The following is an 18,368-nucleotide window of genomic DNA, read 5'->3' on the forward strand; positions in this document are numbered from 1 at the left end:
AGTAGATGACCTCTAGAAGCTGAAAAAAACAAGGAAACAGTTTATCCCCTGATGCCTCCAGAAGGAGTGTAGCCCTGCTGACACCTTGATTTTAGATTTCTGAGCTCCAGAACTCTAAGAGAATAAATCTGTGTTGTTTTAAGCCACTAAATTTGTGGTAATTTGTTACAGCAAGAAGTAACAAGTTCATATCAGTACCTCCAAGTCCAATCTCGTGCCACAAGGTTCATTCTGGCTCTGTCCTTTTCCTTGTTTGTAACTCCCTTCTCTGACAGTGAGAAATCTGACCCCCTTCATCCTTAATCTTCCTGTATGTAACCAAACTCCCATCTCCGCTATCACTGTTTCTCCCTGCACAAATTCCCTTCTCACCCTACATGTAACAGTGTGGATTAATCTCACAAACATTACAGTAAGCAAAAGAAGTCAGATACAAAGGAAGATAAACTTCTTGATTCCATTTAAATGGAGGTTGAGAATAGGCCATAATAATCAATGGTGGTACAAGTCAGAACAATGTTCCTCCTGACGTGGGGGTGTAAACTGGGAAGGGGCATGAGGAATGATGGAAGTGATCCATGTCTTAATCCACGTAGTGATTACATGGGTATATACAGACACAAAATTTCTTTGAGCTGTTCTCTTGTGATTAGGACATTTGATATGCTTTAATGTAGTATATGTCAGACATCATAAAAATATTTTTAAAAGTGTAACCACAATGTTTGCTTTCAGAAGCATTTTCTGATCTTAGAGGGTAGCTGTATTTTATTCCAAAGAGTCTTCATGAAGATTTTACAACATTCAAAACTCCAATAATGCAAGAATAATTCTGAAAAAGTCCAGTAGCAATCTCTGTTTACCAGTTAGAGTCACAATCATGTGGCAATGGTTAAGTACAGTTTAAAACGCCCTCTTTAAAACGCCATCATCTTTAAAATTATGTCATCCTTGACAAATTTTAATTTGGGGATTGAATTACATAAAATTGTGCCCACAAGGTGAGACTTTATGAATATTTTTCTATTTTGAAATCGCAACTTTGTATAACTCAATTTTTTAAATGAATAAAGGATTTTAAGGAACACTTCTCCAAAAAGGATACACCAGTGTCAAATAAGAACGTGAGAAGATGCTCAACATGACTAATCGTTAGGCAAATGAAAATCAAAACCACAATGAGACACCACTTCACATGCACTAGTATGGCTATAATTAAGAAGTTAGGGGCCGACCCCCATAGGCGAGTGGTTAAGTTCGCACACTCCACTTTGGTGGCCCAGCGTTTTGCTGGTTCAGATCCTGGGGGCGGACATGGCACTACTCATCAGGCCATGCTGAGGTGGCATCCCATATTCCACAACTAGAAGGACCCACAACTAAAATATACAACTATGTACTGGGGAGGGTTTGGGGAAAAAAAGAAGAAAGAAAAAAGAAGAAGACTGGCAACAGTTGTTAGCTCAGGTGTCAATCTTACAAAAAAAAGTTAAAAAGACAGATAATAACAAGTGTTGATGAGGATGTGGAGGCGTTGAAAGCTTCATACATTGCTGGTGGGAGTGTGCAGCCACTTTGGAAAGCAGTTGGCAGTTACTAAAAAAGTTAAATACAGTACAGAGTTACCATATGGCTCAACATGTCCACTCCTAGGTATATACCCAAGAGAACTGAAAATATATGTTCACACAAAAACTTGTGCATGAATGTTCATAGTAGTATTATTCAAAATAGCCCCAAATTGGAAATAACCCAAATGTACATCAATTTATGAATGGATAAACAAAATACAGTATACCCATACAATGGAATATTATTTGGCTGTAAAAAGGAATGACGTACTAACACATGTTACAACGTGGGTGAACCTTGAAAAAGGTTGTTAAATGAAAGAAGCCAGACATAAAATATTATAAATTGCATGGTGCCATTCATATGAAATGTCCTGAATAGCCAAAGCCATAGACACTCCTGTGTATTTTTCTTTTGTCAAGAAAAAAATACGTTTGAAATTTTCCGTCAGCATATACAGATATACTTCATACTTTTCAACTGTGACATGGCAATCCATCATATAGTTCTGTGGTAATTTATATAGTCAATTCTCTATTAATAAAAACGTTGCTTCTCTTTATGTGTGAGTATATATTTGTGAGGGCCACTACAAATATAAAGAGGTTATTGACCAGTCTGAACACAGGGGGTTGAACAGGAAATGTTTTCTTCTCCAATTAATGTTTTAGATTAGCTCAAATCTCTGTCTCTTCCCTTCCCTTAAATCATGTCACGTGGGCAGCATCCCTGGTTTTCTAGCCAATTTTTTATCACATCATGTTCATCCAGTCTTGTCCTATTTGATGTCTTCAATCTCAGGGTGCTTCCCCATGCCCCTCAGCTCAGGCAAGTCGTGTAGCCAGAGGGACTTGAGCTCTGTCCGTTCATCAGTCCTTCTCGCCCAAGACTTCTGATTACTCTAGAATGGGAACAGTGTGATGTTGTGATTAGAGGAAAGGGGTATGGTTACCTCGTGCAACTGCAGCAGATTTGGCCTCTTCTGTCCTCTGTCTGATAGGCATCCAAGTGCCTCTCACAGGCTCTTAAGTGTGTCATCCCTCATAGGTGTGATATTCTCCAGCTGGCTTTGTTCTGTTCCTACTCTTGGCTCCTGACCCTGATGGGTTTTTTTCCCCCAATTATTATCATTATTATTTTTGGTTTTGAAGAATAGAATGGGAAATATTAGGGTAACTGTAGTATGTCAAAGTATTACTTCATGTAAATTTTGTGTAAGTTATGTACATGTGTGTATATGTATGCATTGCAGTGTAAAATCTATTTGTGATCTACAAAGTTAGGAAGCTACTCCTCTGAAAGTTAATGTGTGGAGGGAAGAGCATTGAGCCCAGGAGACCTGGTTTCTGTTCTTAGCCCTGCTATGAGCTTGCTGGTGACCTGCAGTGACTCTCTACTTCTCTTTGGACCTCATGCTCCTTTTCCAGCAAATGAAGAGGTTGGACTCTCATGTCCTCTCCAGCTCTTCCTTGTTGCAACAGGAACAACTAACACCTATGGAGCACTAACAATGTGCCAGGCGCTGTTCTAAGCACTTAATGTGCATCAAGTAATTTCATTCTTACCACAGTTCTGTGATGCAGGTGATTTTATTATCATCCCTGTTTACAGATGAGGAGATGAGGGCTAGAGAAGTTAGCTGGCAGAGCTGGAATTTGGACTTGTGCCTGTCTGGCTCCAGAAGCCATGCTCATGACCATGCTGCTCCCGGTGTACAGCTCTGAGTCAGTAGGGCTACCCTGCTTTTCTGGCTCATTTTGAAGGAGAGATGTCAGACTCTCTTGGCCACTCTGCTCAGTGAGTTTCCAGGAACCTGGGGCTTAGTCACCTTCTTTTCAAAGGTCACTTGGAGCACACAGACTGGTGTGACATTTACAGTGTTAGGTTCTGGCTTCCTCAGGTTCCTCCTGCATTTCCTCTTATCTTATCAAGCGCATAGTTTTATAAACACCAGATTCCCTTTGTCCTCTTTTGTCATTCTCTTCCATCAATTCACTCGCAATAGATCTCTTTGCTATCTCTGCCTTCCCAATATTAGTTTAATATTCTTTATATCCAACTGCTTTCTAGCCTGACAAATAAGAGAGAAATCAGAGTTTTTTTTTCAGTATCCCTGGCCAGTAATCGATATTAAATTTCCCCATTTTGGACCATGTCATTTAAAACAAAGCCCAATACACGTTCTGCCTCTTGGTGAATTCCTCATAGGAGCAGCATGTGATCTGCTTGGTTCCCTGTACCTAAAGCCCTCCTCTCTCCATGGTTCCTCCTTGGAGACTCTTGACCCCCAATCTACAGGCCCAGTGAGTTCTGCCCCATCTGTGGGACCAATCCTGCTCTCTAGCAATTTAAAGATCTCTAATTCAATGCTCAGGTTCAAGACAAGTCCTGCCATGATACGTGGTGATGACTTCAACCTTCATTCTGAGTCTAAGCCCCTATCTTCTATCTCTGCTCTGATTCTGGCCTTTTATTCCTGAGCTTCTGTTTGGGCCTTGACAATCCTCTGTAACTGGGAGTCTGCTTTGTTCTTTCCAGTCCTTTTCCTCCCCCTCCCCAGGCACTGGAATTCTCCAATGGCTGTGGCCTTGCAACCTTCCCTGATGCTCCCTGCCCAGCTGCATCTCTGAGTTCTCAGTGCCCTGTTTAACACACCTGTCAGGAAATCCTAAGCCTTGGTACCTTGAAGTTTGCTCCATCCGCTGTAATTAACCCTCTGTCTAGGCTGTGTTATATGAAAGGACAGGAGCCAAGTAGGCATTCCTATTTCCTTGACAGTGTGTTTTACACTAGGACCTTGTTCAATGTGTGGTCCCTGAACCAGCAGTACCAGCAGCACCTGGGAGCTTTTTATTTTTTATTTTTTAAAAAATTATTTTGTTGAGGTCATAATGGTTTATAATATTGTGAAATTTCAGGTGTACATTATTATTTATCAGTTTCTGTATAGACTGCATCGTGCTCACCACCAATAGTCTAATTTTTATCCATCACCATACATATGTGCCCCTTTACCCCTTTTGCTCATCCCCCAACCACCTTCTCTGATAACCACTAATTTGTTCTCTTTGTCCATGTATTTGTTTATCTTCCACATATGAGCAAAATCATGAGGTGTTTGTCTTTCTCTGCCTGGTTTATTTCAATTAACGTATTACCTTCAAGGTCCATCCATGTTGTTGCAAATGGGAAGATTTTGTCTTCTTTATGGCTGTATAGTATTCCATTGTATATATATTGCCACATCTTCTTATTCATTCATCAGTCAATGGGCACCTGGGTTACTTCCACATCTTGACTATTGTGAATAATGCTGCAATGAACATAGAGGCACATAAGTCTCTTTGAATTGTTGATTTCAAGTTCTTTAGATAAATACCTAGTAGTGGGATAGCTGGGTTGTATGGTATTTCTATTTTTAATTTTTTGAGAAATCTCCATACTGTTTTTTATAGTGGCTACATCAGTTTGCATTCCCACTAGCAGTGTATGAGGGTTCCCTTTTCTCCACATCTTCTCTGGGAGCTTTTTAGAAATGCGGAAAATTAGGCCCTGCCCAAGACCTACTGGATGGGACTCTGCATTTTTTTTAAAGATTTTTCTTAATTTTTCTTTTTTCTTCCAAAATCCCCCTGGTACATAGTTGCATATTTTCAGTTGTGGGTCCTTCTAGTTGTTGCATGTGGGATGCCACCTCAGCATGGCCTGAGTAGCGGTGCCATGTCCACGCCTAGGATCTGAACCGGCGAAACCCTGGGCCACCGAAGCAGAGTATGTGAACTTAACCACTCGGCCATGGGGCAGGCCCCAGGAATCTGCATTTTTAAAAGATCTGTTCTAGGGGTATCAGCTGATCCACTACCAATGGATCAAGTCAATGAAGCAACATTTAAATGTCTTTTGCTCATAGGATCACTGACTCCACTGGAGTTTAAGCTCCACGAAGGGCAGGAAATTCATGCATCTTGTTCACTGTTGTATTTCCAGTGCCTAGAACTGTGCTTGGCAGATGGTAAGTGCTCAATAAATATCTGTTGAAGGAATGAGCAAATTAAAGGATGAAAGGATGAATTTTACCAACTAGGTGGCCTTGGAAAAGTTACTTAAATTCTCTGAGCCTCATCTTTTCCTTCATCTGTAAAGTAAAAATTCATATCCCTACTTCCAAGCATGAGGATCAGAAATAAAAAGCAGGTACAGAGCTGTCAATGTTTATTCTGATACAAAGGCTACTCTTTACTGAGATATGTATCCGTTTTATTTGGGGTGTCTTTTCAACTACTTTGCCGAAGCATTACTGAGGGCTTGTTTTATATGACACTATCTGTTTGGAGGAGTCTTGTTAGAGAGATTCATTCATCCATTTGCTCATTCATTTAGCAAATATCAATCAAGTACTATGTGCCCAGACACTATTCTGAGTGCTGGTGAGTAGAGTGGTGAATAAAACAAAGTCTTTGTTTCCAAGAAGTTTACACTGGGGGGAGACAGACATTAATCAACTAAAATTACAATATAGGAGATTGTGATATTTCGCAAGGGAAACAAAGAAGTGAGTAAGGACTCTCTCAGGAGGTAGCATTTGAGCAGAGACCTGCAGAAAGTGAAGGAGTGATCCATGTGGCTATCCAGGGAGAGAGTTTTCCAGGCAGAGGTATAGCCAGCGCAATGGCCCAAAAGTGGGAACATGTGTGGCATGTTTAAGGAACAGCAAAGAGACTAGTGTGAGTGGAGCGGAATGGGAAAATCGTAAGAATGTTAAGGAGGCCTAAATCATTAGCACTTTGCAGGTCATTATGTTGACTTTGGCTCTTATGCTCAGTGAGATTGGGAGGCATGGGAGAATATTCAGTGAGGAACGACATGATCTAAATTAAATTTTAAGTAAGTCACTCCAGCTGCTGGGTTGAGTGAGAATAGACTTTAAGAGATCAGGGGAAGAAACAAGGAGACCAGCTGGGAGGCTGTTGCAGTAGTCAGGTGAGAGACGATGGCAGCCAGGATCAGGGTGGTAGTGATTGAGGTGGGAAGATCTGGTCTGATTCTGACGCTATTTTGAAGAAAAGTCTGATATGTTTTGCAGATTTCTTGAGTATGGGATGTGGGAGAAGAAGGAGGAGTCAAGGTTGACTTCAAGGTTTTTGACTTCAGCAGTTGGAACGATGGAGCTGCCATCAACAGAGATGGGCAAGATTGGAGGAGAACCAGGTTTGTGGAGGGGCAATCAGGAATTCTGTTTGAATGCGTTACATTTAAGATGCCTATTAGATCTCCAAGAGGGAATGTTGACAGTTGGATAGATGCATCTTGAGTTGAGAGAAGTTTGAACCTCAGATACAAATTTGGAAATCTTCAATGTATCTATGGCTATGAAAGCCAAGAGACTGGATGAGATGTCCTAGGGGAAGAGTATAGAGAAGAGAAATAATCCAAGGTGTGAATTCTGGGGGACTCCAATGGCTAGAGGTTGGGAATGAGAGGAAAAATCAACAAAGGGCACTGAGTAGGAGCAGCCAGTGAGGTGGCTGGTGATAGAATGGTGTCCTGGAAGCCATGGGGAGAAAGTGTTTGAAGGAGGATGGAGGGTTCAACTCTTTAGAATGGTGATGAAATGTCAAACAAGATGAGGACTGAGACCTGACCATTTGATTTGACAACATGGAGGTTCATTTGTGAGCTTGAGAGGAGCTGTTTTGACGGAGTGATAGAGACAAAAGCCTGATTGATTGGGGATGATTCAAGAGAGAAGTGGAGAGGAATTAGAAACAGTGAATATAGACAGCTCTTGCAAGGAATTTTGTTGTATTGGGGAGAAGAGAAATGAGACAGAAGCTGGAGGGGAATGTGGGGTGAATCAAGGACTTTATTTTTAAAATTGTAGATACTGCATCATGTAGAGAGGAAGAAATTATTGATGCAAGAGAGTGAGAATTCCTGGGGCCATGTTCTTAAGCAGGTGAGAGGAGAGGAGATTAAGGGCACAAGTGGAGCTAGTAAGTGAAGGAGCCAGGATTTGAACCAGCTCTCCCTTACTTCAAAGCCTCTTACTCTCAAACACCATGCTACAGCGCTACCGAGACAATACCCATTAGGCATCTCCAGGCACTTGGTATTATGCTTTCCATCACCTACTCAGGCAACTGTCTTACTTAGGATTAAGGCCACCATTTTTACTTGCCTTTGATTAGGGGAAGGAATAAATCTATGAAACTTGACTTAAGCTTATCTTCTGATTCCCTAAAAGCCCTCCCTTCAGCCTTCTGATTTCGTTTGTCACTATATGAAAAAAAATGGGACTCCATAAGAGAGGCCAGTGACTGCTTGTTCTTATTTGTAAGACTGTCCTAATGAGTAGAGAATACTAGTTCTCTCCCTTCCATTTTTCCTTTCTCGTCCTCTACAGACCTCTAATGTTGCTCTCACTGCTTGTTATAGCAATCCAAGAAGCTATAGTCATTTTTGCAGGTGTTTTTACACCTGCCCAAAGGAATAGGCAAGAATCTTGGCAGATGGGAGTGAGAAGGAGGGTGGAAAGCAGGGAAATGTCAGAGCCACCCTGTTGCAACTGTGCTTCTCTGTAGGGTTGGAGAACAGCCAAGGAAGTCCCCTTAGCACAGGCAAGTCATTTTGCCCACCTTCCCTCCTCTAGTCACAAGGCAGCTGGGTATAGATGTGTTACTCTGTGAGCCATTCAGTGTCGCTGGGATGTCTCGCCCCAGAGATGTGAGCCAACCCAGAGCAGGAGGGGCCGATGACGAGACACTGACGGAAACACCTGCCAAGTTTCCCAGTCAGGTGGCACTATTCAAACACTTTTAGGCTGTGTTTGAAAGTAAGCACAATTTTCTGGGCCGGGGAAAAGGAGAAATGGAAGGAGACAGGGTAAGGAAGAGAAAGAAGCTAAAAACAAGAGGGAAGGAGGGTGAAAGGCGTTTGGAGGGTTGTCAGAAGGAACAGGAAGTGAAAACCCAGCCTGGTCCTACTTATTTGGCCCCTTTAGTCACGTGTACTGGCTACAACAAAATAGAATTTCTGCCCTCCCCCCCCGCCAGCTTGCACAAACACACACTTCAGTATGACACTTACGACTTTGAATGTTTACACGCGAGCAAGAAGAAAAGCCAGAAGTCATTTTTTTTGCTCTAAGTCTAAGTTATTCCTCTTGTCCTCTTCCTAGGTGTACAGGGCCTTCGACCAATATAGCTTCTAAGAACCACCTTGGCCAGCGTCCATAAAAATGCCATATATTAGAGAGCTCGGGTAGTGCAATTGGAGCACAGTATTATGTTATTTATTTCTTAATCTAATCCTCTGCCTTTAGATGCTGGAAATGAGAATTAGTCAGAGTTTAATCTCTCCAGGGATGTTTTCTTTCCAGGCAAGCCTTGTCTGTCTCCTATAGAAAACAGGATGAAATCCAATCTTTTCATGATGTGATGGGAAAGGGAAAAAGAGAGAGAGAGAGAGAGAGAGGCTGACAGGGCTTGGAGAGGCCCAGAGAGAGAGAGAGAGAGAGAGGCTGACAGGGCTTGGAGAGGCCCAGAGGACGCAAATGGCCCTAGAAGGCTGATAAATCCTTTTTTCTAGAATCACCATTTTGGGGAGATCCCTTCTGGTTATAGTTGACATGACCATCTCAACCAGATGATGCGTTTGCATTAAAACAAGCTTCAGTTGTTGCAGTGGACCCAACTGAAGGGGAAAAAATGACATTGAGGGCAAAAAAGAGAATAAGCAACACCATGAGAAATCTTTCACTTTCTCTCTGTATTTTTTGTCTCGTTTTTCTTCTTTCCTTCTGTTACCTTAAAACGACTGAATAGTAATAAGGGCATGATTTCTGCACCCAGAATCAAATTTCCTTTGACCTTTGAGGGAAACAGAACTTTTTGGATCCAATGATCCACTGAACTCTTTCTCTTAGAAACTCCATATTAAATCCTATATATAAAGATCTTCTTCTATTTGTTTTTTAAAAATTAAACTCCTAAAGGGGCACATTTGTGCTGTGACAGATGGCAACTAGACATTGAATGGTGAACGTGATGTAATATGTACAGAAGTCAAAATATAATGATGTACACCTGAAATTTATATAATGTTCTATATGAATGTTACCTCAAAAAAATTTTAAAAATTAAAAGATTAAATTCTTTATTTTGAAATAATTATAGATTCATGTGCAGTTGTAAGAAATCATACAGTGAGATCCTGTGTGCCCTTTACTCAGTTATTTACTTTTAAAAAAAATAACTTTATTGAGGTATGATTGCCATACAAAAAGCTGTACATATTTAATGTATACAACTTGATGAATTTGGAGATAAGTATACACTCGTGAAATCATCACCACAATCAATGCCATAAACATATCCATCAACTCCAAAAGTTTCCTTTTACCTTCTTTATTTTTTGTGATAAGAACATTTAACATAAGATCTACCCTTTTAGCAAAATTTTAAGTATACAATACAGTATTGTTAACTGTAGGCATCATGTTGTACTATATTTGCTTTTAAAAGTCCAATTAGATTTTACTTTAGTGAACCCCTTCACTCTTCACCTGCATGGGTAAGTTCATGTAACATTATGCCATACAACCTCTGAAGAACCAGGAAACGCTGTGTCCGAGATGGCCCACTCCAAAGGAGAAAATAGAAAGCTTCCATCTGAGTCTCACGTGGTCACTGCATCTTACTATTCACCTGCCTTGATGACAAATTGTACCTTTCTCTATATATAGTTCCTGCAAACTGTTCTAAGCCAGAGTAGAGGAAATAGCAAATGTGGAAAGGGATGGAATCTATAACTGTGCTGTGGACTAATAGTATCTCATGAACTATGTGGATCACTTGCATGCCACACGGCGTATCCCTCACAGGTGGGAGGAGGGCATCTGGAGATGAAATCTGGATGAAAGAACAGATGGAAGGTTGAGGAAGAGATGAGATGGAGGAAGGCAGCAGGAAGTGGCCCTGAACTTAAGGCTGTGCCACAAAGGGCAGTGCCAAGTCGGGGAGGCTCTGGGAAGAGGCTGGGGAGTATGGAGATAAACTAAGAATCTGAGTCTAAAATGTTTGTTTTTGGAATCCCATGTGTATATATGTGATTAGCATGCTAGGGGTCAACCCAAGGGCAAAATGGGGACTCTTATCTCTTATTCCTCTGTTCTTATTGTCTCTGTTTCCTTAGAAACAAATCTATCACTATCCGGAGAACCCTATCTAAGAGGGAACTGCTCTGAAGATATTCAATCCCCAAGGGTTTTGAAAGCAGATGCCAGCTATTCCAAATGAGTCCTTGAAAGAGCTAAATCACTTTCTGATTTGAAGCAGCAAGTAAAAAAGTCTACACATCTTTAATGGTAGGAAGTATAACCAAGTGCTCAAATGATTAAAATATTGTGATCAGGAGGCTGAGGTACTGGGCTCACACTCTGTCTGGCTCGTTTGCTTCTCGACTCCCCAATTCCAGATGGTAGAGACTGTGCTCCTGCCCACAGATTAGTCCTCCAGACCTAGTCAGTGATTTTGCAAGAACATGCCGCAGGTCATGTGAAATGCTGGGCAAGAGGCAGCGTGGTGTAGGGGTTAGCTGCTCCGGCTCTGCATTTAGATAGATCTGGCTTGGAAACTTACCCTTCCTCCTCTTATTACCAGTGGGTCTATAAGCAAATTACTTATTCTCTCTCTCTAAGCCTCCATTTCCCGCCCCAGGGTCGAGATAATTTAGCACATAACTACTCAATAAATGATAGCTGTTATTATTTTTATTGTCGTTAATAACATTATTCTCAGGTGTAGATTGAGATCTAAGTGTAAATTTGGAAGTTGATTACTACTGCTATGCTTCCACTCAAGAATTCTCAGAAGAGATACAAATTCACCTGGCCCTGTACACTCTTTAACCCATTCCAGGAGGGGGTATTATTACCAATATCTCTTAGTAACCTCAAGTCAAATGAAATCTATCTCCTTTCCTCGATCTGACTCCACTGCAAGAACAATGAATCAAAGCTCTTGGCCTCCCCACAAGGGGCCCCGGATAGCTTTATCTACACTATAACAGGGATGAGATAGTACTCTGACTGCTTATCTTACAGAGTACCAGGTTAGGGTGGGGACGGGCCTGGAGCTGGAATGGATGCAGGAACAGCTCTCAGAATCCTCCAGGGGTTCCCGAGCTAGCTTTCCAAAACTGCTTTCAGCATATTGATTTCTGACAGCGTTGCACTTCAGGAAAAGAGCAACCACAAATGCCAGCTTGCCCACATCTCAAAATCAATCGCACATGTACCAGATGCTTGGTTTTCTTTCTTCTTCCTCCCCTGCAGGAAAGTGTGTGGTTTCTAATAACACTCCTGCTATGTTGTGGATGGACAGGATGTCAGTTCCACCTGAGGCTGTAGAAGTCAAAGGGTATTCTACAGAAAATTGGCCCACTTGACCCATTTGGGGTAGATTTGATTTCTGCCTTAGGATTAAAACACAAATATCTGGAACTGAAAAGAGGGAAAATCCATAAAGCAAACAGTTATTGAGTGACTTATTTGCCAGACAGAGCGCTAGCTACTTTCCATATATATTACCTCGTTGATCCTCACAACCACCCCACAAGGTGGATACTGTGAATAACATATCACATATGAAGAAAACGGCTCTGAGAGGTTAAGTCACTTGCCTGGGGTTGCAAAAGCTCAACATTGGCAAGGAATTGAACCTACGTCTCCCTGACTTCAGGTCCAATTTGTTCATTTACTTTGTTATTGAAATATTGATTCATGAAATAAAGTCGATACTTGCTTTTATGTTAGTTTCAGCATCAGGGTCTTAAAATGTTTCTTGCAATATTCAACTTCCGCAAAAATGAGGGATGTGCATTTACACATTCTAGTGCTCGAAATATATGTTGTCTGTGAAATTTTAGCTATAAAATACCTGTTTGTACATATTACCTAGCACATGGTGGCCCACCATACATGTTTACTAAAAAAACAACAATAATAAAGGATGTGAGGAAATACAACAAGTAGAAATGAGCCTCTCTCAGGAAGATGCTGGGTCTTCCATCCTCCATGTACCTGTGAAGAGCTTAGCCTAGAATGAACCAGCTTATGTCTCTCTTCAATGGAGCGATTCCTTTGTTACTGTATTACAGTATGGATAGAAAACAAACAAATGAGCCAGATATCCAAGATTCCAAACTGCAGCCTGAATTTGTAAGGCCAGTTCTTTCCAACATTCCCAATTATTTTCAAGGAATATTAAAGCTGGAAGAGAATTTAGAGGTGAGTGACTGAAATCTTTCTGATCCCAAATGAGAAAGCTGAGGCCCAAAGAAAGGGAGTGGCTAGCCCAAGCCAGTCAAATCCAACCCAGGTGGATTGGTTCTGCCCGTCTCCTCCTGTACTTTTAATGATATTATGACACTGTTGCCCAGCCAGGCTTGCCCAGGGCTCTGTCAAGGGCAGAGTGAGCAGCCTAAGTCCTGAAGAGTTCCCTGCTTTGCCTAGTATGCCACAGCAAGGTTTCAGTTTTGTCTGAGCCTGCGATATTTACCCACAGACCTTTCTTGGAACCCCTGGAAAAAAGACAACCACCTGACCACTTCATGATTTAAGTGGCCAAATAATGCCAGACTGAATTTCTGATGACAGAGTAAGTGGTAGCTTAGGACTACAAGCCAAGAAAACATTTCCCCGCTGATAGCTGATTAATGCAATTAAAGTAAGGCTTACATTTAGAAGCTTGAGGAGGAATTTGTTAGTCTTGAACTTTTCTTCAACTTGGCTTGGGCTTTCTAGATTACAAATAAAAGGTTTAATAAGGTCAGTTTCTGTTCAAAGTTAGTTTACCCCAAACCAAAGACTCTTTTGTGGTGCTGTCACTGAAGTTTTTCTTTCTTTCCTTAGTATGTACCTGATATGTGTGGCTTCCCTGGTGAAAGCATGATTTTCCCATTATTTAAGATTTAATGAGAGTAATCATCTTTTGAATTTATATATCAGCAAGATTGCAAAGAGCCTCATGTGTATAACTTTATTTGCCCTGGGTATATTCTCGTGAAGCAGGGAGAGGTTGGACCTCTCTGCCAAATATAAGGAAAGCAAGAGATAAAGTCAGCTGGATGGCAAGCCAAGGACCTGAAGCTAGAACCTGTTTGTTTTTTTCTCTGAACATAGTTTTTCATAACTAGTGGGTCAGGTTACTTATTAAGTGATACAGTGGGGAGCAAGTGAAAATCGCATCTAGAGGGATCAAGTAGGTTAGAAGTCAGGGAGGCAAACAACAAAGCAAACAATCAAACAAAAAATCCACTAGATACTAGGGAACTGTGTGGAAAAGTTAGCTTGATGTCTGGAGAGTGCAGGAGACTTACAAATAAAGTTCAAAGGTCAAAGTTCAAGGTTACAGAAGAAAACCCTTAAAATAAAGCCAGGAAATAGAACACAAGGACTGTGATTCTCTGCCTCTCACAGCTCTGATTAAAGAACTCTGCACACTGTGAGAGCTCAAGTTATTGTCGCCTCATGCTGGAGACCCTGAATGGAGAGAGCAAAGCTGTGTCTATGTGACTAAACCCATTCAAAATGGTTGTATGTTTTCTACTATGGGAAGAAGAGCTAGGACATAGCAATGGACTTAGAAAATCTAGAAATTGGACTTGCCTACAAAATAAAGAAAGAGGCTGGCATTAGCTCAGGGTGGAAGGATGAGGGAAGGAGAGGGAGAGTAGTTGTGTCCACTTTGTGTTATGGCATTCTAGACTCAGCTTTGATGGGGAGTATAGGGGAATATGAGGACTTTATTGACCTTGCCTAAAGCGGTGTTGCACCAGAAATGCCCTCCTCCCCTCCCACCAAGAATTAATCATGCTTGGGACCTTTCTGAAACTGGGAGGACCAGAAGTCTTCCTGGGGCTCCGAGAGTCCAGAGGCCAAGTTCATTGCGGCACACAACTTTCTCTGATTCCAGGAAGCTGTCTTCTCCCGCTTTCCAGATTGTATGAGGTTCATGTATTCCAAATGTCTTGCACAACTCAATAGAAATACAACATGGGGGCCCCATTGTTAATATCAGCTGTTGGAACATGGGTGGAACTATAGTGACGGGGTGGAGAAGGGCTTCCCGGTGACAGCAGTTCCAAGATCTGCAATTAAAGCCCTGAGCCCTGATGGGTCCCCGGTCTGATTAGTTTAGCATCTCCTACACTCTCTGTATTCATTTCCTGATATAAGAAGTGCTCTGATGAGCCTTGCGGATAGAATGGTGAGCAAAATAAGCCAGACACAATAGAGTACATGCTGCATGATTCCACTTATATGGCATTCAAGAATAGGTAAAACCAACCTATGGTGATAGAAATCAGAACAATGCTTGCCTCTGGGAGTGAGGAGTGATGGAGTAGGGGGTGTCCCAAAAATCTGGGTAGTGATTACAGGGCTGTATGCAAACTCATGGAGCTGTACTTAAGACTAAAAATGCATCTTAGCATATGTAAGTTAACCCTCAATAAAAAAAACCTGACATTCAAAGAGCAGCGATCTCTTCATGGACAGCTGGCTCACCTATCAAGAGCCTCTGCCTGTGCTTCCCTAAGTGACATGACCTACTGATAGGCAATATTGTGTATAGGTTCATGTCACTGGCTTTAGAGCTAACAGATCTAGGATGAAGTCCCAGCTTTGATACTTACAGGCAGCACGACTTGAGCCTCTGTTTTCTTATCTGTAAAATGAGGATCACAACAATAGTACCCACCTCTCAGGGTTGTTTGTCATGAGGTTTAAATGAGATACTATATGCAAGACCACTGAGCCACTTAATGGTGGTTGACCAGCCTTAGTTAAATTTTCTTTCTGTAGTGACCAGACCCATAGTAGTTCTCAATCTTGGTTTAAAAAAAATGCTTATACGAAGGCCCTACTTCTGGAGCTTCTGATTGTGTTGGTCTGGACTGGGCCCCAAGAAGCAGTGTTTTTAAATAGCTCCCAGTTGCTTCTAAAGTGTAGCCAGAGCTGACAACCACTGGGCTAGATTCACTCACAGCTCCAGTCAAACACCACTTCTTCCTCCATGAAGATGTTCCTGGAAATTCCAGCTCCAGATGTTTTCTTTCTTTTCTGAACTTTAAAAAAAATTGTGGTATAACTGATATATGCAGAAGTGCAAAACTCTAAAGTGTGCAGCTCTATGAATGTTTCCATATGTGGGCACCCATGTAATACCACCCCGATCAAGACAGAGCATTGTCAGCACTCACTCCAGAAGGCTTCCTCCTCCTTGCCTGTCAGTACCAGCCAACGGTAACTGCTGTGGAGGAGGAAAAATGATTTTCCCTTTACCCTTCCAGGTTCTTGGCTGAGACCCCCCCTGTAACGAAAAATCACCAGGAGAAAAACAGAAGTTTAACAGCATGTATACCTCCTGTATACACGGGAGAGGCCCAGGAAAACTGAGTAACTCCCGGAAATGGCCCAAGCCACCATCTTAAATATCACCTCCAGTTAAAGACAAAAGAAGATGTTGGGAGTGGGGGCAGTTATGGGAGGTTTCCAGAAAAAGCACAGTAAACAAGCACAGTACAGTTGTTAAGCAGAAGATCTAAGTCCATGCCTTCTCCACTGATAAGACTTTCTAGAGATTTAGTCATCCTTCTCTTCCTGGTAGGTACAGGGAGGGAGACACCCTTAAGAAATAGAGATTTTCCCTTAGAAATGTAAATGACTCTTGCAGAAAGGTAATTTCTACTCAGTTTTCAGAGCTTCTCCTGTGTCTGTTGCTTTTTAAAAAATAATCGGCCTAAAATAATCCTTATGCCAAAGAGGCATATTTTGGGGGGCACATTCTGTTCCCCTTCACTGCCATGCTGACCTTTCTCCCCATAGATGAGTCTACCTGGTGTTGAAATACCCCTGAATTCTTCTTGCCCTCCTTGCCTGTGCAGCTCACTTGATACATGCAAGATTTGCTCTAGTGCCAACAGCTCTTCCCTGCTTGGCTTGTATTTGTACCTCCCTCATGTATTGTTATCTAACCTTCCTTGTTTGTAAGTCGTGTCTCCCTTGCCGGATTTTGATCTCCTTGTAGGCAGAGATTGCCCACATGTCTAGCATACTCCTATGCACATAATAGAGGCTCAGTAAATATTTGTGGAATGAATGCTGGTGTTGAAGGAGGGCGGAAAAAGAAGGAGTAAGCAGATAGATGAAGACAAAGGCTTCTCTCTTCATTCTCCTCCACACGCACCCGCATGCAGTTTATTTTTACTGATAACACTTCATATAATATTGGGATTGTGCATTATTTTTTGCTTGTGGGGTGATCACGTATGCATTGGACTTTCAGGTGAGATTGTGGGTAGAGGGACAGGAGTGGATTCAAAGAACACAAAAGTGCAAGAGGAGAAAAGGTCAGGTGGCCACGTCAAAGAGAAAGAGCGTGCTCTGGCACACGCTGTTGAAGCCCTAGTTCTAGTCCTCACTCTGCCCACTAACTTGTGTGACGGTAGGTAAGTCACTTCACCTTTCTGAGTCTCAGTTTGTCCATGGTAACAGAGGTGATAATTTCTGACTCTTTGCACACCACAGGAGGTCAGCTGAGCTCACAGCTGGGAAGGCACTTTGGACAAAAGAATGTAGAGTATTGTCTCAACAGGCAGAGAAGCGGCACCTATCACCAAACCGGGTAGATTAGCTTCCTGCTTTAAGATTCAAACATGACTTGATGAAAAGGCTGAGTCCCTAGAATCACAGAATATTAAAGCCAGCAGGTATCTTAGAAACCATTCTAGTCCAACCCCCTCATTTACCTGAATACACTGAAGCACAGAGAGAGGATTTTCCCCAAGGTCTCACTGAACGGGGTCTGGATTCCAGGCTCCCTTTTAACTGTGTGCTGTGAGGCTTTACTTAAAAAGCAAAGTTCATTTGCTCTCATTACTGTTTGGAGACAGGAAGCCTCTGGCCTGCATCCCAGCAGGGAAACCATCAGGACATTTGTCTGAAGCTTTCTGAGTTTCTAAAATTCGACATGCCATTTCAGCTCAATTATTGCTTGCCTTTTACCTATGGGGACAACAATCTCCTAGTGTTTATTTAGTGCCTACCATGTTTACCACTCTGCCAGGTGCTGTGGGGGGTTTAGAAAAGATTAAGACCCATCACCTGCTGTCAAAGATCCGAATGTGGGAGACAGGACGAACAATGAGAGAACAATGGAAGGCAGTATGTGATTCAGAAGAAAATGAGTAGTGCAGGCAACAACTGCTATAGAAGTTCAGGGGCGGGAGAGAGCCCTGGGAGCTGGGGGTGGGGTTGGGGAGAGTGCAATTTCACGTGGGCTTTGAAGGATGGGTAGAATTGTTCACGCTGATGTGGAGGAGGGCCCTGAATTTGAGTGTTTGCACGTGTGCAAGCATGCATGCACAGATGCAGAACTGGGTAACAAGAATGGGTAGCATTTATTGAGCATTTTCTATGCACCAGATACTATATTGTTCTACATAATTCAACTCATTTAAATGTGCATAATCCTAGGAATCAGATAATAGATAATCGATAGCCCTTCAATTAATAGTTGGAAATTGAGGCACAGTTTGAGTAAGTTGCCCAAGGTGACACAGCAAGTAAAAGGCATAAATGGAATTAGAATTCAGGTCCTAAAAACACTTGGCTATGCTGTCTATGAAAAAGAGGAATTTGTGGCTCAGGTGAGGAAGCTGGCCTGGTTACAGTCATTAAAGACGGTCATTTTGCCAACAAATGGACCCTCTAGGCCAAAGTCCCAACTGAAGTT

This window comes from Equus asinus, chromosome X (genome assembly GCF_041296235.1).
Source record: "Equus asinus isolate D_3611 breed Donkey chromosome X, EquAss-T2T_v2, whole genome shotgun sequence".
NCBI classification, from domain to species: Eukaryota; Metazoa; Chordata; class Mammalia; order Perissodactyla; family Equidae; genus Equus; species Equus asinus.